The sequence below is a fragment of the Trachurus trachurus genome (genome assembly GCF_905171665.1).
Source record: "Trachurus trachurus genome assembly, chromosome: 5".
Lineage (NCBI taxonomy): Eukaryota > Metazoa > Chordata > Actinopteri > Carangiformes > Carangidae > Trachurus > Trachurus trachurus.
In genome coordinates this window covers 8,615,427-8,641,134 of record NC_139896.1, presented here as the reverse complement: position 1 = coordinate 8,641,134, position 25,708 = coordinate 8,615,427, and positions in this window count along the sequence as shown.

Here is a 25,708-nt window from a genome sequence, read left to right as displayed (position 1 = left end):
GATGTGCTCGCAGCACCTGACCAGACGGCCCAGATTCATGGGAAGCGAAAGATGGATGAGTGTCGGCGAGGATGCGTGCATTGAGAGGAGGGAATTGGATTTTTACAGAGGCACGGAAACAAGATGGATGGACGCAGAGCCAAAGCCAAAGCCGTCTCCAAGGCTATATAGTGGCTCGGCTGTCTGTCTATCTATCGTGGATACCGCGTGGAGAGAGGTCGGGGCGAAAGGGAGGGCCCCCGCACGTCACATTTAACAGACAACAAGGAAGGGAGGACAGGCAGGCACACTGGAAAAGTAGGACAAGAACAGACTGGCCTACTGTAAAAGCCCACGGGATGTTCATAGATAAAGAAAGACCACTCAGACTGACAGCGGAGTGCTGCCTGTCGTTACTGAGCCGGAACAACAGCAGCAGTGCAGCACGTGTGATTATACAGGCTTTTATTTAAGTTATTTAAGGTCCTACTGTGGCTACAACAAGTCACCAGCTCCTGCGTATTAGTGCTATTTGAGCTGAAACTAACTGTTTTTTTTTTTTTTTTTTTACCTTTTTCTTTTTCCCTCAATAGCAGTGATTTCAAGTGGCCACTGAAAACCTGAGAGAGAGACCAATGGAGGAAGGTCACGGTCTTAAAATATCTACAAAGCTGCATACTGTATGTTTCACAGCCGCTGCAGGAACCTGACGTGTAACTGACGTGCCAATAATTTAACACTCTCAAGGTTATAACAATCTGAAATCCCACCAGACCAGAGGTGTCAGAAAAATGACTTTTTTATGCTGGTTTGACCTGGAAAGAGAGAGAACAGGTAGCAGCTTACATCTATGTTTATCCAGGGTCATAATATATACGAGTGGAGGTTATTGCTCCAGTAATGTATTACCAGTGGGGCAAATTTTTGATTTGTGAGAGGGATAAGCCTATATACATCTGATTTGTTTGACTCTTGCATCTTTTTTTTTTTTTTGCATGCTTGGCCAGTAAAGCTGATTATAACATTGTAGACATTGTTTCAAAGACAGATGTGGCCATAGTTTCAAGGTCTTCAGCTTCTGACCAACTGGGAACCATAGTCATCATCTCCCCAAGTATTTCTCAGCTACAAAAGTGTTTTTCCATAACATTATAAAGTAAAAATGAAGCAGACTGTTGACCTTTTTGATATGAAATGTAATTACTACATCATTTAAATGAAGTTCCCTTTGGGGATTAATAAAGTAATTTATATGCGGATTACACATACGTATATGTGAAATATAAACATAATTAGCTTGTGAATTCTTGAGTTGTGGCTCCAAGGTAACAGTGACCCTGACCTTTGACCTTTGGCCACCAATTTCCAATCAGTGCATCCTTGAGGAGTCCCAGTGGATGTTTGTGCCAAAATTTGAAGAATGACCCTCGAGGGCTTCCTGAGACGTTCACAAAAATGGGACGAGCGGCCATATTGACACAACCTGAATGCATAACGCCTCTGGCCGTGGTTGTCGCCGGTGCAGAGGCATAATAAACAATGCAATCCAATTATATTTATCCCCCTCCACCCGCTATTCTCAGAGAGAGAGATAATGCAGAAGAATAAGCAGCTTCAGTAAAACCACTTTAAGTGAAGAAAGGGGGACAGAAGGGCATGGAGAGGAATCTAGGCTAAGCACCGAATGGTCTCAATATGCTTCTCCTCAGAATAATAGTCTCTAAATGGCCCATGCATGCCATGCAGTCTGCTTTGTGTTCTGTTTTTTCCTTCCTGATAAAAAACGAGCATGAAGCAGACATCTGGACGGTCTTCGAGCGCTGGCACAAACATCTGCTGCGGCTCAGCAGCAACAAGATTGTGTGCGGACAACTGCGCAGGTGTTCCTCCAAGAATATACACGCAGATTTCTTCGTGTGGGAAATTGACACAATCACTTCATTTGTTATCAGCTGTTTGACTTGGGGGGGTGGGGCGGACAAATGATCAGCAGCCAGCCGTTACCGAGGACAACCGGCTTTTCGTCCGTTACCATCTGCACCAGAGATAAATGTTTAAAGAATCCGAAAAAAATGAATTCCAACACTGTGAAGCAAAACTGATATCTGCAGGTTTGTTGTGAGTGACACTGTGATTAGAGATAAATCAGTAACATTTGCATCATATTTGTGGGTTTACCGAACAGATTTATCTGATGTAATAATTGCACAGCTTTGATTGGCCTTTGTTGTGCAGTAATCATGGCAAGTGGAGTCGTACTGTATGAAAAAAAACAAAAAAACAGAGCAGATGTGCTGATGTCTCTGTGTGTAATGACTGGTAACTATGAACACGACGCTTTGCCTTTCAATTGATTCACTTTGCCTCCGGTGTGTGAATGTCACACCTGGCTGTGCAGCTCATGCCTGGTGTTTCATCACTATTTCACCGGGACCGGCTCCATGTGAGACGTTCAATGAAGATAAACTCAATCAAAAAGAAAATTTCCGAAGATGGCTCCTCGATACCGAAGACACTGATGTTTCGTCTCACTTGAAACAGTGACAGATCTTGCGTCAAATAACGATTACCATACTGTATGTTTGATGACATTTGAAGGCTTAAAATGTCACTGAACCTCTGGAAAGGCTTTGATCCACGGGTTTTGGTGCATTCGACAAAATGGGGCGATGCGTTCACTTCCTTTGATGGCATGAGGGAGACAGTCTGGCTGGAGGTGAAGCAAGGAGGAGACAGGTGATCAAGACCTTACGGCATCCTGTGCTGTTTTTATTTACACAAGCAAAAGTTATGTTTACATTAAATCTTGCATCTCATCTGATTTTAAATCTCACGTTGTTTAAATCCACATTTACCACTTTGCAGTCTGGCTCTTTCCTGCCTGTGCTGGTGCACTGAGGCGTATCTGTTTGTATGTTACCACCACCTGTAGATGAGCAGAGCAGCAGAGCAGCAGAGCGGAGCAGAGCGTAGTGCTTTTAGATGTCTAAAACACCACAGGGAACATTTCAGTGAAGAGGTAACCAATGTGCCATTAAATTTACATCACTAATGTTTTTAATTAATGTCTTTGTGAGGTTCAGTGCATGTTCAACAATTTGGTGGAAACATGAACATGAATGGAGGGAAATGTTGATTGATCCACCTGCTTTGGATCATTCATGTTCCCAAGAACTAACTTTTTATCTAGTGCCATCAACAGGTCAAAATTTCACTTGGTTCGACATATAGGCTAATATGTGCTAGGTTCTAATTAGCTAAATTTCAGCATTGTTAAAGCAGCAGAAGAAGAATGTTTGTGTTAATATAAGTCTTAAATAGTTATATCTTCCGACAGCAATCACTTACATAGGGTGTTTGGTCCGAAACACGGGTCTGTCAGTCACTCTGCTCTGCTCTGAGCCGAGGAGAAAACCTTCCTTGTATCCTACAACCTTTATCCAATGAGGAGAGAGAACGGCATGAAGGGCTGTGTGTGCAGCCAAGGGATGCGCGTGAATGTGGTGACGTAGGGACGAAGGCGGGGACTGCTAACTCCATCGGCTGACAAGAAGTTACCCAAAATGACCGGATCGCTTACTTCTGCTTTAACTTTGCCTGGCTCTGGAACATGCTAAATATTAAACCCAATGAAAAACAGCATGGTTCCATTGTCATAGCGAGCAGCATGTTAGCATAACAGCATTTACCTTATAGTACTTTCACACTGTTGGGAGCTTCCTGGCAGCCGGAAGTCATTCATTTTCAATGGCTGCTAGGGGGCGAAAGGCGTCGGGAGCAGCGGCAGTGGCGAGTGTCATAATGCGAGCGTCCAGAGCGTCAAATTTAAGTTGAGAGAAGCTCAACTTTATGTAACGAGGAGCGTCGCCGCTGAAGCAGCAGCCAATTGCAGACCGGGATTCTCACAGCGGGATAAATTGAGAGAGCCTGAAAGGACACATCTGCAGCGCTGCTTGAAAGTCCCGCCCCTTCGGCCGCCGGCAACGAGAGCGTCTGCAGACGTTAAAGCAGATATCAGTGGAATGTTTTTGTTAATATAAGTCCTAAATAGTCCTATTTTCCGTCAGCAATCACTTACATGAAGTATTTCAGCCTAAACACGAGTCTCTCCGTCACTCTGCTCTGCTGTAACCCGAGGAGAAAATTTTCCTTGTGGGATACAAGTGTTATCCAATGAGGAGAGAGAACGGCATGAAGGGCTGTGTGTGCAGCCAAGGGATGCGCGTGAATGTGGTGACGTAGCACGAGGACCAATTGATGCCTGACAAGGGCGGGGGCTGCTAACTCATGGTGCGTTCAAAGAAACTCGTACTTTGTGTTTTTCCTTCCTGTGAAGTCATACCAGTTCGATCTGGTACGAGTTCACGGGTCGGAAGTTACGAGTGGCCGTTATAGGGAACTTTCACAGACAACAGGATGGTAAAAACACGAGCTACGGGTTACCTGGAACGCTACCAAGTCGTAGTTGTGACTTGAAGCTGTAACTTACGGTTTCAAAAGCCTGCCTTGAACGCAGCATTAGCCGAAACGGCCGTGAAGCTGATATCTGCTTTAAAGACACTTTTGTTGTGAACGTACGTACAGTAGTGTAAGGCCTAGCTACATAGAGCTACTAGCTTGACCGTAATCTCATCATCTCATGATGACGATGAAGACGATTATCATTGACATCATCTCACTTTTATCAGTATCATCATTTTCATAGGCTATACAGTTCAAAATGAGCCAGACAGGAAGCTAAAGGTGGTGTACACTTATTCATAACAAAACTTGTAAAACATTTGTTGTACTAAATTTTCATAATCCTGTGATGATGTGAAGAATATGTCCATGTATGCATGATAGATAAAGTGAATAAGAGAAATATAAAATATGCATTCCCTTCCTCCCTTTAGGCCTGTAGAAGCAGAAAGGGGGTAACGTTGCCTAATAAAACATTCATCAGACCATTATAGACTATAATATGTCGCTAGTCTCTGCAATACCTCAACAAGAGAATACAGATATCAGGAGATCAAATGAACATGTGAAACTTTCAGTAGCATTTTTTTGTGCATATCTCTGACTAAAAGAATCTAAAATCAATACATTGGTGCGCCGCCGCTCTGTCGAGGTTAAATACCGTGGCTGTTTAAATTCAACATTACAGTGATTTCCATGATCAATGCTGCAAAGCTGATGATCTCCTTCTAAAGTCACATGGTGAGAAAAGTCCCTAAGCTCCGCCAGGCTTTGTCCGGATATCATCACCCCCGGATTCACAATGAGGTTATTCAAATGCAGAGAAGAAATATGGATCCCACCTCTGAAATGCTGCAAGCTACCTCTTGTGGGTGTGCGAAGAATCAAGGACTCTTTTACCTTTTGATTACAAAGCAATGTTCTCTGCTGCTGTCTGTGATATGGCTTCAATAGAAAGGTGTAAGAGACAGCGCTCTGCTTTAAAGTCGCTCACTTTCCCCCTCATGACACCCTTAAACCAAAGCCAGCGCCAAAAATATAGAGATTTATGGACGACATGTGCCAATCGACTCATCGGGTCAAGAAATTATCACACTTCATTACAGGACATTTCATGCTCATCAAATCTGGGGCGGTGTTATGGTCGGAGCGCTGAAATCAGACGGCGCAGGTTATCACGAGCTGACGGATGATACATCGGATCTGTGGAGTTTCAGGAAATGAGAACTGGCTGCGATTGATTTTCTCAGCTAAGAAATGTGGAGCAGGGTGTGATGCTTTTCTCTGTTCTACCAGGTTTTGTTCTTAGGGTCCTCATGAGGATAAACCACAGTTACACACACATACACACACACACACACTGCTAACTTTCTTTTGCAAGTGATTTACATAAGAGAGCTCTTGTAAGTGACTGACTTTCTTAAAGGGATAGTTCACTCAAAATTAAGATTTCACTCATTATCTACTCACCCTCATGTCGACTAAGGGCTGGGAGAAGTTTCAGAGTCCTCCGTGCCTTCTCTGAGTTACAGCGGGGCTCGGCGCAGCACTGCATGTCCATATGACGGTAGCAAACAGAGCTCCAAAAAGTCCAAAAAGACACACCAAAAAACATCCAAATACCTCCATAGTGCTCGTCTGTAATTTCCCTCTTGTATTGAAGCCCCAACATGAGAAATTGTTCCGAAAAAAATTAAATAAGTCTATGTTTTAAGCTTGTTAGTAACGGAAGCTCCCAGTGTCTCAGTTCACTGCTTTGCCTGTGTCAGTGCAAATCTTGCGCGATTTGCATTGACGCCCAGTTCACGGCTCCGCAAATTGTGCGAGATTCCGGCAGAGCAACACTGGGAGCTTCCGCTAGAAACAAGCTTAAAACATATACTTATTTAATTTTTTTCGGAACAATTTCTCATGTTGGGGCTTCAATACAAGAGGGGCATTACAGACAAGCACTATGGAGGTATTTTGATGTTTTTTGGTGTCTTTTTGGACGAAGAAAAGTGAGCCCCGTTCGCTACCGTCATATGGCAGTGCAGTGCTGCGCAGAGCCCCCCTGTAACTCAGAGAAGGCACGGAGGACTCTGAAACTTCTCCCAACCCTTAGTCGACATGAAAAAGAAATTTCAATTTTGAGTGAACTATCCCTTTAATGTACAAGAACAAAAAATATGTTTTATATATTAAATATGTTGATGGTTTGACAGATGTGTGGCACCGGTCACAACCTCCGAAGCCGTTAGCCTTTAGCTTTTATCACTTCATGAGCCTATATTGAATTTTCCAGTTTAAACATTGTCTCTGCAGTTGATGAGAAGGTCGACGTTGAATCAGAAGATGTCCCACTTCTCTATTTCCACATCTGTGACTCGTTCCCGGGGGGGAAACCCTAAAAAAAAAAAGACACAGCAGTGACGTGCAGCGGTGACGGCGGCTGCACTAGTGTTCCTAGTCATCGCTACTGACACACTTCCCTCTCTGCACCAGTGTGGAGAGGGGAGTCCCAAACAAAAACATGATGCAAGGACCAATATGATGCTGTTAGCTGTTTTAATAATTCACTGTTATCAAGTGGAGGTCTATATTCTGCTGCTCTCTCTTGACAAAAGCCAAACCAGTACTGCTGCTGCTGCTGTGAAAAACTATATTAGACTGTGCCCTACATACGGTATATTTACCCCCCCGAAACACTCAGCTCGAGTTAACTGTGTCTGCTTTTAAAGACACTGCAGAGGAAGGTGCTCTTGTACTCAGGTGCTCTTCATCTTTAAAAAAACAAAACAAAAAAACAATGCCTCAGAAGACACATGTGAGACGAAGGAGGACAGAGTGGAGGTGAAATTCAAGGTCTAGAGGAGCAAATATCACCAGAAGTGACTTTGAGATCTAAAGACCAAAGCACTTCCACCGACCACACAGTGAAACACCTGAGCTATAAGAACTATGAAGAGAGTCATTTTTAGGAGCAATTTCCAAGGTTAGAGGCTTTAAGGACTGTACACATCCATTACAATATAACACTGTGGTGTATGAAGGGCTGCAATTTTTCTTTTTCTTCATTATGTCCATTATTGCCCACAGTGGGTGAGAGAACTAGACTGTGATGAAGTTCAACTTCAACCAAAACCAAGGTAGCTACTTCATTACATGCAAAATAATGAAAAACCAAATCTCTTTTTCCCTTAGAGCTCAGAAAATGTTCATCGTTGTATTCATTTATTTATGTATTTTTACCTTTTTATCTCATAAATTATGCTTTATAACAACGTTTACTCTTTGTAACAGTTAACAAATGTTTAACCTTTGTTGTACCTCACCATTTGTTCTGAGTAACGACATGCATGCAGCAGGCGCACCACATGTCATGGTAAGAATTAACCAATCAGCTCTGCCGACCTGCTCCTCCAGCAGCAACATGCTACCCGGTGCCCGGAGCTTGTACGTGTCTCAGCCGGCAGCAAGTCACTACCCTCAGTTTTCCTAATCCACATGTAAATGCAAAAAACACGTTTTGAAAAGTCTACTGCCGAGGAGGAGTTTTTGAAAATATCTGTTTGGGGAAACTATGCAAGTCCGATCACCTTTCCGCTGTTTTGCTAAGCCTCCTCCTGGCCATGTGCATTTGTTTTCAACGAAGCCGGCAAGAAAGCAATCAATAGAGCGGTAGATAACGTTATTTATCATATACACATTACGATTTGTATATTTGTGTAGTCTTATCTGTCATAAACAAGAGATTACAGGTTACGGGGTGCGTTTGTGTTGCGGTGCTGCCGTGACGAGTGCTGGGACACCGGGTCGGAGGCTCTGATCTTGCAAGGTTGGTTTTCGGCCAAAATATGCTAGGTGGAAGGCAGAGAGCCTCCATTCTCCCTCGTAACAAGTTCTAAGTCATTTATTTAACCATCACAATGACCCCAAAGCTGTTTAATTACGATAAAATGTAGCATAGTTGAGCTATAAGGCCCAAAAACGCCATTTAGGTGTAGATGACAGGCCCAAACGCATAGAAAATTATCCAGTTTTGGCCATTTGTGTTTACATGTGGACATGGACTGAGGCTGCTCAGTTCAACTCCCTCTGAGAGTCCTCCTCATTTAGTTTGGCTCCAGCTCTCAGCTCTGTGCTCATGTGACAGTCCTCTGCATGTTGTACTGAATCCTAAATGCATGAATCAACTGAATCGTACACTTTGGTCTCGTGTTTCAGCAGCTATTAGACTGTGCACTCCTAATTAAATGTGGAATGATTAATGAGGTGGGCTGATGTATTTCACACGAGTGAAAAACAGGAAAGATTACATGGTCAGATGAGGTAGAAAATAATTAAACAGATCTGTGAATAACCCACTTAAACAGGGAAATAATGCAGCACTCAGTCATTAATTGAACCACTTATAAAGGCATATCTCACACTGACACAGAAAAATAACAAAACTCTGAGTGTGTGTGTGTATATATGTGTGAAGTCTTATCTTGACACAGACATACTGCAGCTGATGTTTAAACAGATATTTAATTTGCGGAGCCGTAACCCTGAATAAAACTGATCAAACTATGGCATCAAAACAATAGATTAGCATATTTTCTACTTTACTCTGAGGCAACTCTTGTTAGTTTTCTTATTCATACAGATTTCCTTCTCTGGCACAAAAAAAAAGGAAAAAAAAAAAGCATATTCTTGTTGCTGTGATTTAAATAAATAGGACGGCTCCTGCTTGAGGCTCTCCTTTAAATTTTCCACTTCATATCCTGAGTCAGATCGTGTAAATATGACAAACAGCCATGGCAGTCAGTCACAGAATAATCCCGGTGTCACCTGCAGAGAGAGAGGAGCGTTCAGGAGGACGACGACCGGTGTCTTCACCTGCTCGCCGTCGTTCACGGGGCAGGAACTCTCACTTAATGACAGACAGGAGGGTTCGTCCTGGAGCGACTTAGAGAGCGAGAAATTAATCCGTCAGATGTGAATAGGTGATTCACTGACAGATGTGTCACCACCGGATGTGTTCTCTCAAGCTTCGGTTGCAGGCGATTTTAGCTGATTCATGTTTGAGGACAAGAAGGGGATGAGTCGGCGAATTTCTCTGACCTCAGTGGCTGATTAATAACCCGCTATGTGCTGCTTGGCTGAGGCTGAACATTCACAGGTGAGGAAGATGTAATTAGCACTGAGGGAAAAGGCATCGAGGGCCAGTCCAGGAGTATCTGCAGTTTTTTTTTTAATCGTTTTGCCGTTTTGTTCGCTCACGCTACAGATTAACTCAGAGGAGAAGAAACACGGATGCTGGAAAGAAGTTAGGCATATTGTGGCTAATTGCTGAAAATGAAAAAAATATGCAGCAGCAATTTTTGCTTATTTTGGAAGCAGATGAAGATGCGTGAAAACATGGACAAATAACTTTTGTAACAATTGCATTCTTATCATTAAAGGGATATTTCAACATTTTGACAAATTGGCCCATTGCCATAATCCCTATAGTCATAGCAGTAGGTTCGTTACCTTTGTTGGTGCAAGCTATTTTTAGAACGGCGGAACAGAGCCGCGAGCTGCTCAGAGCTACGCTACGGAGGCTAATGGGATTTCTTGGTTTCCCTCATCAAACTCATCAAATACACAATCCAACAACTCCAAAACGCTCTGGTGGACAAGTTGTGACCTGCATATTCACCACGCAATGAGATAATAACGAAACGTTACGAGACAGAGTTGTTTTCGAAGCAAATGCAGAGATTGCTTACCGAAAAACTGCTCCCGATGGGAAAGCTCATCAGTGGTTTTGCATGAATTTACCTCTAAAACAACTCTGTCTAGTAACGTACCGTTATTATCTCATAGCTCTGTGAATGTGCAGGTCACAACTTGTCCACCAGAGTGTTTTGGAGTTGTTGGACTGTGTATTGAGTTTTTTGAGGGAAACCAAGAAATCCCATTAGCCTCCGTAGCGTAGCTCTGAGCAGCTAGCAGCTCTGCTCCGCCGTTCTAAAAATAGCTTGCACCAACAAATAAAGGTAACGAACCTACTGCTATGACTACAGGGATTATGGCAATGGGCCAATTTGCCAAAATGTTGCCCAACGCCTCCTACAGGCCTGGCATATGTGGTGGTTTTGTGTGCATGCAGACATTTTTTGAAACGATGCAAACGTGTTCACGAAAAACTTCTGGAAGAACGAAGACAAAGCTTCGTTTCTGTGTGGACAAGGCCTGAGAGAGTGGTAGATGTTAACACAGCCTGAGCACGGCTCTACTTTTACCTACACAACCTTTGGAAGAGGGAGGGGAAAAATAAATACATATTTGGCTGTGGGCCATTTTTCAAGCCGAACCAAACTGTGCCAGCCCACTCCACTGTAGCCTTTGCTGTGGTCCAGGCTTTGTGTCAGAGCGAAGCATCTTGAAGTACATACACACTCCTCCACTAAACAGGCAACGCTTCAGACTCGACAGGATTGCTCTCTTTCTCACCGCCTACCGCAACTTAACGCGTCACATTTAAAATGCTAAGTAGAATTGAATATGTCAACCATAACTACAGAGACTCTATTAGTCCTCTTTAATGTAAATCACAGAGACTCCTTTGAAGAGTGGGAACATTACTGTGTCACTGCCAGAGGCTTTAGAGGTGCTCAGGCATTGGCCAATCCAACAGAAATACAGCTTAGTCATCTGTGTTGTGTGTTTGCTGGTGTGTGATATCACCGACTTCCTCTTCTTTCTCTCCATACCATCCGCATTATCTCTCCCGCTTCCTCCTCGTTGCTACTGTACGTCACTTAAGCCTGATGAAATGTCTTTTTCCTCCACCTTTTTTTCCTCCTCCTCCTCCTCCTTCTTCTTCTTCCTCATCTGCCTGTGCTGGAAAAAAGAGGTCTCTGTACTTGGGGTTTCTCTCTCTCTCTATCTTTGTCCTCATCCTCCTCATCCTCCTCTCTCTCTCTCTCTCCTGTCTTTCTCCCTGTGTGACTGCTGAAAGCTCTTTAAAGATGCCCCGGGGGCTTAACCACTTTGACATTATTACATGAGCCTGTCTCACTCAAACCAATCCCAAGCCAATTGAGAAGCTTACGTCTTTGCCACAGCGGCTTTACTAAGAAGAGGGAAGCTCCTTCTAGTCCACTGACATGACCGAACGCCGCCTGCAGATTCACAGACACACCTGGCTCATGCATGTATTATTCCCACTGTAATATATTAACTGCAGGGCAGGCTAAAAGAATAAATGCAGAGAATAATGTTATTTACATTTCTTGCATCTATTTGTTTCCACTTCACAGTGAACTTTCCTTTCCTGAAGAGCAGATACAGCTACAGGGCAATCTTACATAATCCTCAACTTAAATATTCCATATGTGCTATATGTTATACTATAGTACACTTTTGTGAGTCACTGCGCGGCTGTAATGAGAATCAAAATCGGCTTAAGTGAAAATAAACCAGCCTGCTGTGTTAAATCATGTGGCAAAGTTTGCTGCAGGAGGACGACCACCACCTTTATTGTAAATGCATGTTTCAAATATGAACTGAAATAGTTTTTTTTTATTATATTAGCAGTAACACAGTTTAGTTTTTTGACATTTATTTTTTATTTTACTACTACTTCAAAGTGTCTTTAAAAAAGTTTCCCAAGTTGAGTCACTTCAATCATGCACACCCCCTACCTGCAGACAATCATCGTTTGAATTTAAAGGCAACGGGAGACAGTCAATCACCACAAGCACAGCGATGAATCACAGTAACGGGGGCTACATGCATAATTTCAAGGGCGACAGCTTTTATGTTGTGACATACTCTCGACTGATGGTGACATACAGATGGCTGGCGAATTAAAGAAAAGCATAAAGACCACAGATGCTTCCATACAGGACATAAAAGGGGGTCACTGAATGATGCATTGAGGCTGCGGTTACTAGATATCAATCATGACATGGACTGACCGGCCTATCTATTAATCATAAGTCATGTCATATAGTCAAAAAAAAGAAAAAAAAGTCCCTCAGTGGCATCAAATCCTCGTGCATGTTACCTCATCTTTCTGCCCTTCTATCCCCAAACGTACATTCATTACCACAGCGATTCTTTCCCTTTTATGGATTTTGATATTAACTGAATCAACACAACTATCACTCAAAAAAACAACAACAAGCGTGCAGCAGCGTCCACTCACTGCAAAAGTTTCGGGACAGTGAACTTTAGAGAGGGGGGAATGAATAGAAAAAAGAGCCTTTTTTACTTTCCTGGAAGTATCCATATTTGTCAGAGTAGCCCGGCTTCAGTTGACCTGTCAGCTCGATTTGACTCCCTCTCTTACTCCGTGGCCTCGGGGAATGAATGGCAGCAACGGAGGAGGATAAAGGAGGGGAAATAACTCAGACTAACAGCGTTACATAGATGATACAGTATCAAGAAGAAGAGAAAAAAAGTGGTGGGAGGGGGTTTCCAAGTCTTTGGAAAAACAGTTATAAAACATCCACATCAGTCTGCCTCCACATCATCTTCTTTGGTTTTTTAAAACTATTTTTACCTTTAGAATAAGAAAGTCTCTGCAGCTCCTCCTGCCCGACCTTGATTTAATGACTTTTGCAGAGTTTTTTTTTTTTAAACCTGAGTCTGACTCATATTTCCCAGACTGCTGGTCCTTCTCGCACATTTAATACGACTGTGCGGCTGTGACACAGAATGTGATAGCACCACCTCCTTTGCCAAGTACACAGAGTGTCTCTGGGGGAGGGTGGTGGTGGTGGTGGTGGTGGGGCTGTGGGTGCAGGAAACTGTCTCATCCTGGCACCCACGCTGATAAGGCCCATGTTTGTGGTTAATAAGTGTCGCTGAATGAACTCCAAAGATTAACAGCAATTCAAAACAAAGTCTGAGTGAGCTATCATCCCTAAATAACTCTGACAGTGGACTCAAAATAGCACTGGGTCTGTTGTTGGGAGCGTGTCAGCTCTTCTCTTTGTTAGCATGGTTATATTTATACATCACTGTAGTTGTGGATCAGTGGATACAATAAAAGTATGAGGTTTGTTTTGTTTTTACACATTAACACCACAATATGAGCTGCTGCTTCTTCTTTTTCTTTTTTTTTTCTTTTTTAAAGCATCCACATCTGTGATTTCTCCTCTGCCCAGCAGCCAGTGACAGCTCAGCTAATACCATGTGATGCTTGATCTAAACAGACCAATGACTCACAGATTTCAGACAGGTAACCACTCGCTTTCCTGCAGCAAAAGACTATTACATAATAATAAAATACCGTGTCGTCTTTCTTTCTTGGAAATTCAGGTTTGAGGAGAGCTAAAGGCTTCATCGCCGCCGCTCGTACCTGCTTATTCAGCTCCTTATGATCTTCTAGAGGCAGATCAAGTCAAATCAGGTCAAGCTGCAGAACACAGACTCACATTCATCAACACTGGCTTTTCAGATCTCATCATTTTTATTTACGGGAGCGTCCAAACTGAAGCTCCCTATACTCAAAGACTTCCCGTCAAAATCCTTCTTCATGTGCATTTCAAATCTTTGATTTCCACTCTTCTCATTTGTAGCTGAGGAGCATTAACTCATGAAACAACAACAACAGATGCGGAGTTTGTGAAATAAGCTATCATAAGGTGGTTGAAAAATTATTTCCAGTTGACGCTGGTGTGTTTTAAAACAAAAATCATTCCTAACTATGCATATTAAAACAGCACTAACCACTGAGGCCAGTGCTGCATGTCCCAAACATCTGAATAAATGCATTTATTATACTCATATGAACAAAATATATAAACAGAATGTGTTTCACTTTTAAGCTCACACAAGAGAAACAGAAAATACTCCCACACATTGTCTACACTTGCGATAGGCAAATGATTGGTTAAGAAAATAATGTTTCAGTCCTCAGACCTTCAACAGATCTCAGAAAAAGATGACGTCATACATTGAGACGCGTAACATAAAATCAAATCATTCAAATCAGTCGGCAACTTAGATAGACAATGAAATACATATAAATGTAGCTTCCAATAACAAGTGATAAAAAAAGCTGAAGTGCCATAATAGGACATGCATATTTACAAAACTGACACCAAGGTAGGAGCTAGAAAAATATCTCCCACAAGAAAAACTCCCAAATCTCTCACTTTCCCACACAGTGGGGCTTCCTATGTGTAACCCTGCAACATTAACGCCCCTGGTCTTGGAGGAAACACTGGATTCAATTACCAGTGTAGGTCGTTAGTGAGTTAGCAGGACATTTATATCTTATAATAGAGCAGATAGACAAACTGTTGAGTCTGTTCCTTACACTTTAGGGTAGGGGACCTAGTGCATTTCTATCTATAATACTGTGTTAAATGCCTTAACATATTGTATAATGTGTAAAGGGTATAATAAGCATCGTATTGCCCAAACAACAACACATCACTTCAATGTAGAAATCCAAAGCTTGACCAGCCTGGCAATGACTGGCCTGTTGCTGTCCAAAGAGACGCTTTAGACAGATGCTCAATCAAGTCTCAAATCAAATTAGTGTCAAATTAATCAAAGCAGACTGTTGTTGAATTAAATATTCATATACAGACCACACATCTCTCCCCCTTCACTGTGATTTTAATCCTCTGCATGAGAATATTCATGTATATGACATCACAGTCATGCTTTTTCTTATACAACACCACCTAAGAAAAACACATGCAATGACATTTTCCAACACACCACCACAGCCTAGCTATACGTGAATGTTTAAGACACTCTGAGCAATATTTTTCAACCACGGTTCAGTTGGCAACGTTCACCAGGGGAGGCCAATCGAACACGACGTCGGGAGTAAAAGCAAAAGAGCGGTGATTTTATGAGAGGGCTGTGCAAGAGTTAGAGTCAATCTGAATGCAAGTATGCGTGTGAATGCTATTTTTGCTGTTCTTTTCCACAGGGTTGGACACCTGCCTCGGGCCTATATGGTGCATCCAACAGCATAAGATATGCATGTCATGAGCTATAAGTGCTGTGTGAGTGCATGCAAAAACCTACAGTATGGAGGAGCTGCTGCCTTCATCATGATTATGTGAAGTATCCATTTCCCCCCCCAAATGTAGCTGTTTACATTTGGGTTGTTATTTAAAAGCGAGGAAGAGAGACAGATGTGAGAGTCTTCATAGAAAAGCGCGACGACACTGCATGCTTCAGGCTTCAGTCCTGTTTGATTTAATAATTTATTTTTTTATTTGCCTGGCCAGATGGGATGCTCAACTTACACACACACACACAATCCAAAACCACAGAAACAGTCGCACACACACACACACACACATGCACGCACGCACATCCAAACACCAGATGTGTTCCTCCGCTCCCTTGCAATAATATACCTCTGGAGGTCATGGCCGACGGTGGCTCAGAGAAAGAGAGAGATGGGGAAGAGAAAGGAGGAGATAAACAAACATAAATGCCACACACTCGCGTCAACATAACCTCCGTCCCTGCCCTCGTCGTCATTCACTACTACGTCATTATCATTTCCGTCCGTCCACTCCAAACTAACATCCAGCCCCCCCTGGCCCCTTCCTGACATGGAGCAGACAGCAGGTGGTTTCAAAATCCTAAGCCAGAAACAGTCACACGTCACAGCTCCGGAAAGGCTCAGGCACGCCATGGCTAATGGGTCTGTGACTGACTACTGTGACTGTAGCTCGGCGAAAAAGAGGATGTGACACGACGAGTCGACGCTGCAACAGGGGTGAATCACAGATGGAAGGACAGAGACGGAGACGGAGAGACACAGTGGTGGACGACAAGAGGAAGAAGAAGACAGATAGTGGATGAGAGGAGAGGAGGGGGGGGACGGTGAGATCAGCATGCAGCCAGGCTTCATGGGAAAGTGAGAAGTGACCCGATGACCTTAGTTTGGTATAATGCTGGCAACATGATGAGATGTGTGTGTCTGTGTGTGAGAGAGGAGGAGAGAGAGACACGGTGGGGTGTTTTAATAAAAGCTCTGCACATAAGTTGACATGTTGACGTCCTGTAGTGACGTGTTGATGATGCCGCAGCTTCAAACTGCAGCCAGATGATGTGGCGTTAATCTCCTTACAGCCTCTATTTACCGTTTAGAGTGTGTTAGCCTTCTTAAAAAATCTCAGCCACGGAAATACACAAGTGTGTAGTGTGGTGGCACAAAGACAGTTCTGCGTAGTGAAAAAAATAAAAAATAAAATAAATAAAGCATTGTTAAAGTGACAGGTTGATAATGCTAAAGTTAGCATTAGGCAGCCATTAGGGCTTCATCATAAATCTGTTATTTCTTCTGGGGGATTAATTGTGCGTGTCGTCTTAAACAGATCGCTTTGTGCAGTTGTCACATCCTCAGACCAGGAGCCTCGAGACACCAAGGATATTGTGACAGATGTGAATTGTCTGATACTATATAGGTGGGAATGCCAAAAGACACTTCTGAAGATACAGTATAATAAACACGTTGTCTAAATAATACACAGACACACAACTCTGTTGCGCCTTAACAAGTCTGCAGGAGTTCTGGTTCCTGACGTGACGGCACAGTTTTAGCAGCAAGTGTTTATTTATTGAAGCTTTTTATAGCTTTTCTGAAGTATTCTCTCTTATTTGTGTTCCCTCCCACAGACTCAACCACCACCACGCTGTCACTTTAGAGATAATAGGATAGTAATGAACAAAAAAAACCAACAAAAAAAACCCTTTCAACCTTTAAACAAGACATAATGTCACAGTTACTGTGTGGATATTTCAAAACAGAGCCCAGCAGCACCACCAGACTCCCACCTCATCCCTCTTCCCCCAGGACGCAGATACAGGGCACTGAGGTGCAGAAGGGCTCGCTTTGGCAGAAGCCTCATCCCGGCCGTCATAGCAACCCTGAACAAAAGGCCTAGATAACCAGGCCAGAGTGTGGACTTTTTCTTTCTTCTCTCTCTCTTCTAGATTGTTGATAAATGTGTTCATCTATGGGCTGCACTGTGTGCTTGTGTGCTTGCTCTGTCCTCGTGGTGGAATGAAGAGGTCATGTGAAAAAGAATTTCCATGATAAGGGACAATAAAAGTCTAAAGTCTAAGGTCTAAATCAGGGGTGTCAAACGTGCGGCGCGTGGGCCAAAACCGGCACAGCCCTCATGGATGAATTTGCCATGTGTGAAAATTACATTGAAGACAGAAGAGGCATAATACTGTTAAAACTACACATTTTTATCAAAAAATTTCAGGTTGTATATAATATGTTTTGTAAAAGAATAGTTCATTAAAGGGACTACGAGGAGTTTGCTTATGGTTATAAAAGAGTCTCATATTAATGTGGATGAATCTACGTTACCCACTTGTTAATGGGTCAATTATCGATAAATATATTGTTTTGTCTTTATCGTTATTTTGTTATTATTTAGTGGTCGGCACGCCCAGCATTTCCTACTTTCGGTTTCATGGACGCTGCCCGGTGGGTCATGGGAATAACGCCGCCGAATTGCCGTTTATAGTCGGAACTACGACGGTATCTGATCGTCTTCGAACCTCCGACTTTCATTCTTGATGAATGAAAACATTCTTGGCAAATGTTTTCGCTTTTGTCCGTCTTGTGCCGGTCCAAGAATTTCACTGTGTGCGTGGAGGCTCATGGGAAATGTAGTGTGAAAACACTTCGCTTTCCAAAACTCTGTGTTGTCCCTTTAACTGTAAACATCTCACTAATGTACTAAAACGAAGGGACAAATTCAAAAGTTCTTTTTATTTATAGGTTATGCTATTATTTTACTGATTCGGCCCACTCGATATCAAATTGTGCTGTTTGTTGCCCCTGAACTGAAATGAGTTTGACACCCCAGGTCTAAATGAACCCAGTATGACCAGTTCTCTGGTTGGTTGGTCACGGCACTGTGAACATGTGGTACTTCAGTTATTTAGGGAAGCAGGAGTGTGAATACATATTGGCAGCTTTCCAGTTACAGTAAAAAACCTGAATCCTTCACCTTCTCTCACCTTCAGAACAACACCCCCATCTCTCTCTCTCTCTCTCTCCTCCTCCCCCACCCATCCACCCATCCATCCACCCGCCCACCTGACTTTTACTGCCATATCTTAATCTCGCTTTCTCCTGGGAGTGCTAATGAGTGCTACAACAGCTAACATCTGGATCCTGCCACTTCGCACTGCTAATCACTGCTAAGTCCCTATATCCTGCTCTTCAGGACAAAAGCATTAATATAGTGCACTATATTCTCCCCCTCTCAATTACCGACACAGAACAAAGCCCATTACCTGCACAGTCCCTGTCTCCTCGTTAAAGAGAAGAAAAGCCTGTAAAAAGCTGCCTCCCTGAAGGGCTGTGGAGGTGAGGATCCTGCTGCTACACTTTTCTTTCCCAGGGATCTGTTCCGCAGAGCATTAAAGCTCTGTCATTGTAAAGAAACACGGCGAGGTTGCAGACGCACAGCGGCACAGCATTAAAAAAGAATCTGAAAATCATATTCATGGATTCACATCTGTTGTTGAATATCCTATTATCAATTCATTTCTCCCTCGTCTTCTACACGTCCTTGTCCGCAGAAATGTTGCTGTTTCAACACAGCCATATGCATCACTGTAGGTCGTGCATGGCAGGCAAACTCAAGCAAATTAACATAATAATGAACTGGAAACACCAAGGAAAAGTCTTCATGGCCTTGAGGCCGCAATAGTCTCTTCCATCATCATTGTCTTCTATACCAACATTGTTGGCATTTATGAACTTGTGGAATGTGCAGTATAATAATCTCACACTGTTTCCTCACACTGACTAAGCACTGGATTACTAGGGAACATGATGAGAACAAGCCTTAGTAAGTGAGTTTTTTTTTTTTTTTTTAAGAAATCTGTCCCTCAGCACATTAAATGGTGAATTACAGTGAAAATTAAAGGATACACAAATAATTCAGGAACTCGGTCCACCCTAATTTATATTTGAAATGTGCTAAATTCTCCATAAAAAAAAAAAAAAACGAATGCACTGTGATTGCTCCATTTTGGTGCAAGTGGACAGATATGACAGGCTGTTTTCACATTTAAGTTTGTCTTGATATACTGTTGGCCATAAAGTTGGAATAAAATATATTTATTTTAACCTCTTCTCATGAAACGACTATGATAGATAAAGTGTATGTATCTAAAACCTTATTGTTCAATCTCTTCCAAACATTTAACTGCAAAAATGAAACCACAACTAACCTCTGCAAACGTATTCAGACTTAAACAAAATTGGGGGTTCTGTTTTAATTTTTCAACCTTGGCCAGTTTAACAGAAACACATATACGAGGGGATTTCATGCGTAAAACTGTCCAATATTACTCTTTCCAATGTCACTTAATCACTAATATTGAGTATGGCCACCCCTGCCTCCCACGGATCAATGCGACCACAAGCATGGATTTGTTTCACCTGGGTGAACAGGACTCAGTATGTGATCATTGCACCTTGTCAAGGGGGATTACTGATGTGTATAAATAGGAATAAAAAGAGGAATGTGTCTAAAAAAACTAAGTTATTCCAACTTTATGGGTATTTACGATGATTATCTTCCACCCAGTACAAAAAAAACAAGTTAGTTAGCCAATATACTGAATAAACATGAGCCTGAAGTGTAAATCAAACACTTTTAAGTTTTGCAGCTCACACATTTATTACACCACTGCTGTCAGCAAACACTCGGTGATGAATCGACAATATATAACCACTAAATTAAGATGGTAAAGAAAGATGAATATTTAACAACCTGCAGAGACAGATGCTGGATCTGCAGAGTTGGTGCCATGAAGGGAAAGTTACACGTTCATGTGTTCACATCAGAGCGCCATAAAGGAAAAAATAGAGTGGATGGCTTCTGTTACTGAAAGTGGCAAAGAGGAGGCAACTGCTTGATAGCATGTTAGCAAAAAAAATATATATAAAAAAAAGTCATGTCTGTGTCTGTCAGCTTGCTTCACAGTTGCCATGCCAACAAGTGTCCAAAATAAATAAATAAATAAATAAACAAGTAAACGAATGAATGAGGCTGCAGAGTTCAGTGCAGCAACTGTCAAGGTTTGACGGAGGTGGTTAACTTAGATGCTGCATCACTTTGCTCTCATATATATTTTTTAGATTTTTTTTTAGGGGAAATAGACACAGCATCTTGTTGTTTTTTTGGAGTAAACTGCTGAACACGTCCATAGAAAGTGGAAAGAAAAGAGTGTAAAGTCTGTTTCTCACACCAGAAATAGAACAGAAGAGTGTTATGTCAGGAGACGGAGATGGAGAAGGCGGCAAGCCCAAAAACACTCAGGAGGATAACCGGCACACTCGGTCCACGACACGTCTCAGTTTGGTTTTTCCATATGGTCCGATTACTGCTTTAATTGAGGCCAGCCTCGTTAATTAGCACGCGGGATAAATTGGTTTGCCGGGAAAGGAGGAAGAGAAGAAAAAAAAACAGCAAAGTGGAGGATGAGAAGAGGTTAAGAGATGTGTGGGAGAAAATTAAGGAACAGAATGTGTCTGGAGGGGTAGAAACTATAATTGGGCGAGTAAACACACACACACACGCACACACACAAAAAAAAGAAAGCAGTTAAACGCTAACATCATGCATGAATCATCACGTTGCCGTGGTGTGTACTTTACCTGGGTGCCAGGCTTTGCCAAAGGGTGTGTGTTATGTCATTAATGAGTGTGTTTGTGCTTAGGTTTGAATGTCAAATCCTCACGTTCCCAGAGGAGAACATGTGCTGCGACGAGTGAGCTGGGAATATGATAAGAAAAAAACAACAACTTTTGGTGATAATTTAAGCTTCTTCGTGTTATGTCGGATAAAATAAAGAGAATCATCATGAGACACAGTCACTCACAGATGAACCAGAGAGCAGCGGCAGCCAATCTGTTGGTCGCACTCTCGCAGCAGGTTGGAAGAAACGTCCGAGGTGTCACAAGATGATGAACAGCACAGAGGGAGAAAAAAAAGTCTGTGCTACACGGAGGAGAAAGAAACGGCACAACTATAGACAACTATAGAGTACAACCAGTGTGGTTCGACAGGAAAGTCGTTGGTGGCCAGAAAGAGAAAAAGACTTTACAACATGTGGCAGATTACACGCTCACACCAGGCGTGTTTTACAGCACTGTATTCACACTGTGCTGCGGTTTGTTGGATCAAATGAGAACAATTTCAATCAACCTCAGGTCACATTCAAATGATCAAGATGCAGCTCATTATCACGACCGAGGTCCAATCAGTGTGGGTCTGTTATCGCTGCGTGTTTTCAAGGACGAAAAACATAAAAGAGCCAAATTCGGGTCAGTGAGGGCAATCATCCAGTCAAACACCATCATACTGAGTGATGCTTATTCAATACCACTGTGTTACATAAAGCTTTGCAAACGGCAGTGTGAGAGAAACACTTGCTGTCTCTAGTTTTTTCTGCAACCAAAACACTCCTCCCTCGTGTTTTTTAAAGGATCTGTTATATCAGTTTTCTACTACATGGTTTTAATTGTAAGACTTACTCTCTGTATGTGGTGAAAGGTTGGTGCTGAGGAGAGGAGGAGTTCTCCCTCTTTGCCACTAGGGGCAGTGGTTGATGCTGAAGGTGGAGGCTCCTTCCCTTTATTTTTGACAAGATGGGAATTTCTTTTAAGCTTCCACTGAATGATAATGTTGAAATGAATGCCTTTCCTTTAAAGGGGAACTATGCAAGTCTGGCTTGTCTGGCTTGTTTTGGTCATGGAGCTCCCCCTGTTTTCAACGAAGCTGGTGAGAAGGCAATCCGTGGAGCGATGTCTTCCGAGGTGGATAACGTTAACAAGAGATTACAGATTAACCGGCGTGTTTGTGTCATAGTGCCGTAAAGCAGTCCATGCTTCTCGCGAGACGAGATCTGGGACACCGAGTCGGAGGCGATGCTCCTGCAAGATTGGTTTTCGGCCAAGAGGCGCTAGGTGAGAGCCTTCATTTACACTTCCAACAGCTACTGATATCCATGTGTGGCCAGCGACCTCGCCTCCATGCCGGCTGCAAAGTGGAGCAATCATGGCTACAGCCGCCTCAACAATCTGCATGTTAGGTGGCTAATAACTGACAGCACTGACACACAATCTACTATATGGAAGGCCACGCAGGATAGGTGCTGTGTGTCTTCCTGGAACAGGGGAGAGCCTTCGAACTGGGACAGGCCTTGTCTTGGCGCTATGATGTAATCAGTCTTCAAATGCGTCCTCCAAAGGATGCACACGGGTTGCGACACAGTTTATAAATTTAGCTCAGGAAGTCAAGTAGTGTTTCAGATTATATACATCACTCATTAGTATGACTATGACAACTGTTAGATTTACATCAATCTATGGTAATTGGATGCAACAGCTATGCCGTAAAACCAACTTTTTTTTCTTTTCTTTTTTTTTTTTACAAAGTTTATGATCAGATTGTGTTGATTTACATGCACGAGGATGAAAAGGATCAGACATCACATCTCATTATGCAAATCAGTCCCACTCCCAGCACTATGATTTCAAACATATAATTGTCAAAAACAACAGTACACACTGCTGCACATGCATCACAAACAGCTGTTTTGTTGGAGTCGACACATTTGAAGTTCTTCACTCTAAGCCTTGCTTCAGTAAATCCTCTGTCCACTGCTTGTTTTTTGTTTGTTTTTTTTTTTTTACTTTCTCTTGCCTGGAAGTACCTTTGGTGAGATTGATTTAGTTTTGTTTGACATACGCGTTCTCTGAAAAAGACCTGAGGCGTGTAGTTTTTGTGGAGCTTTGTTCTAGTTTCTCCCCCTACATCCAACCCTACAGCTACAGCACAATCCTTCCCCTCTTCCCATCCTCACTGACACACGGTGCAAGACGTCCTGTAGGAAAAAATAAAGTCCAGACCCCATAGATCCATGATGACGTGGACAGTATAAATTCTAATTATTGTACTTTGACTGTGCACGTCCTGCCCCGTCCATACAACATCACATCACATCATCACAGCTGATCTCGAACCAATCAGCTTGATAATCTGACTACAGTTCAGGGCAGTGAAGTTGATCCTGCCAGCTGGGTGGTTTCAGTGTGTCTGCGACCCGGGCTGACACTCGGAGATAAAAGAGGTCACGTTTTATTCTTTTAAGTCACATCTGGGTGAGGGAGGAGGGGGTAGCTGGGGCATTTTTCTCGGTCTGTTAATATTTTATATTAAAAACAGGGGGTTGTTTGAACCCTGAGTCCTTATGATCGACCAGGTGAGATGTCATAAATAATAATAATAATAATAATGATAACAACGATAGAAAAAAAAAAACAATCCCGCTCATCAGCTCATGGCCAGCTGAACTTATCTCCTCCCAATGATCCCTATCAAAATGAGCAGCTTATATCTGTCTGAGGTTCAGCCTATTAATCTTGTCAAATGGATTCAAAGAGCAAAGATACTGCAGACAGACATGAGGCTGAGGACACGGGACCAGATGGCCTCGCAGATTGCAAGGGGGAGAAAAAAAACAAAACACAGAGCCGTCACTAGATATAAAGAGACGAAGGAGAGGGGAGCAAGTATTTATCGCGCTGAGTAAAGACGAGAAAAGAGGGAGGGGAGGGGTAGGGAGGGACGAGGAGGGGTGTGGATGTGAAAGGGTGAGTGCAGAGCAGGAAGTATTTGCAGGAGTGAGACGTCATGGAGAGAGACGCTCAGAGGGGAAGCAGTCAGTGAAAATGACAGGATATGGCTCCTGCTGTCACCGGCTCTAAGATGTTAAGTCGTAGTGCTTTTCCCTCTACAACTCGCTGTCATTACATGTGGCAAAAAAAAATCCAGCTCCCTGTTGAATTATGGATATGTGTGTGTGTGTGTGGGGGGGTCTCAGGTGTCCAGACCACTGCAGCAACACATGTATGTGAGACAACGCACACACACAGAGAGAGTAGTGCTTCGGCTATCAGCTCTGTGCTGCGGCCGGACCGGTCATCAACTTTTAGGAAGAAATGCATACTGTATAAGAGAAGGTCGATGCGACGTCGACTCCTTTTTTCCGAGCTGAAACTTCAAAGTAAAGTATAACTTGTCTTGTACGACTGCAGCGCTCAGCAGTGCTAAAAATAACAGGAAGGAGGTGGTGCAGCCATATGGTGGGAATATCAATGAAAAAGTCACGAACTGTGGCAGATAGGACAGAGCTTATAAATAAATTACTTGGGTGAAAAAAAATGACCTTCATGCAAAAACTTAATCAAGGACCTTGAAGTTCTTCTTTGCACCTGGTGTGAACTCAAAACTTTCCTCTTCACTTAATTACTGTGTGTGTGTGAGTGTCTATGAGTCAACATTTTTATGATGAAAACAGTTCAGTCTTCACCTGTGGAGCTTCACTTGTGTATTTTTGTGTTACATAACATACATCCAGACCTCTTAGACATTTCATAAGGCTTCTTTTTTCTTCTCCCCAACTACCTTTCCACTACAGAAAATGTTCAAGTATACCTTCTCTCTTCAAATATTATCTGGAATGAGATCATACATGAGAAATTAAAGCATCTGTCTCTGTCACATTAATTAGGTTATGTCATGTGATAGTGATATTGAAGACCTCCCAGTAATTGGTAGTGAGGTTATTAAAATAGAACCCACATGTTAATAATAGGCACATTTACCCTGACATTCATTTTCTCTGAAGAAACACTTTACAACCGAGTCAGACATTTTCTAATAAGGAGGAAGGAAAGAGGAACAGAGGAGAATTTCATTTTCTCTTTTCTACAGGCCAACATGCTGCAGACGAGATGAAAATAGGGCCTTTGCACCGTTAAAGTGTATTTTCTATTTTTGTTCCAAAGCCATGGATGGATGTGTGTGTGTGTATGTGGGAGCTTTGGTGGTTCAAGATGGTTAGCACTTTCTAACACAGACATGATCAGAGGCAGCATGTCTGCAGCTGTCCTCACTCAACCTCCTCCATCGCTTTAAAGCTCCTGCTGAGAAGTTTGCAAAGATAAAGGGAGCGGCGGCGGCGGCGGAAGAGGAAGAGGAATCGGGTGGTGTAGATTGTTAAAATCAGAAGACTGCATCACTACAGTCACTTTTAACCACACCCCCTAAGGTGGTACAACCAACCACGCCCTCTGACCTTTGACCTGAACAAACACAACATGAGTGCACTGACCTTATTTCCTTTGCCGATTGATTTATATAGTTTTTTTTTAAATCTTATACAAGACACCTGAGTTTTTTCTTAAAAGCAAAATTGTAGCTGCATTAAATCCTAACTTTAG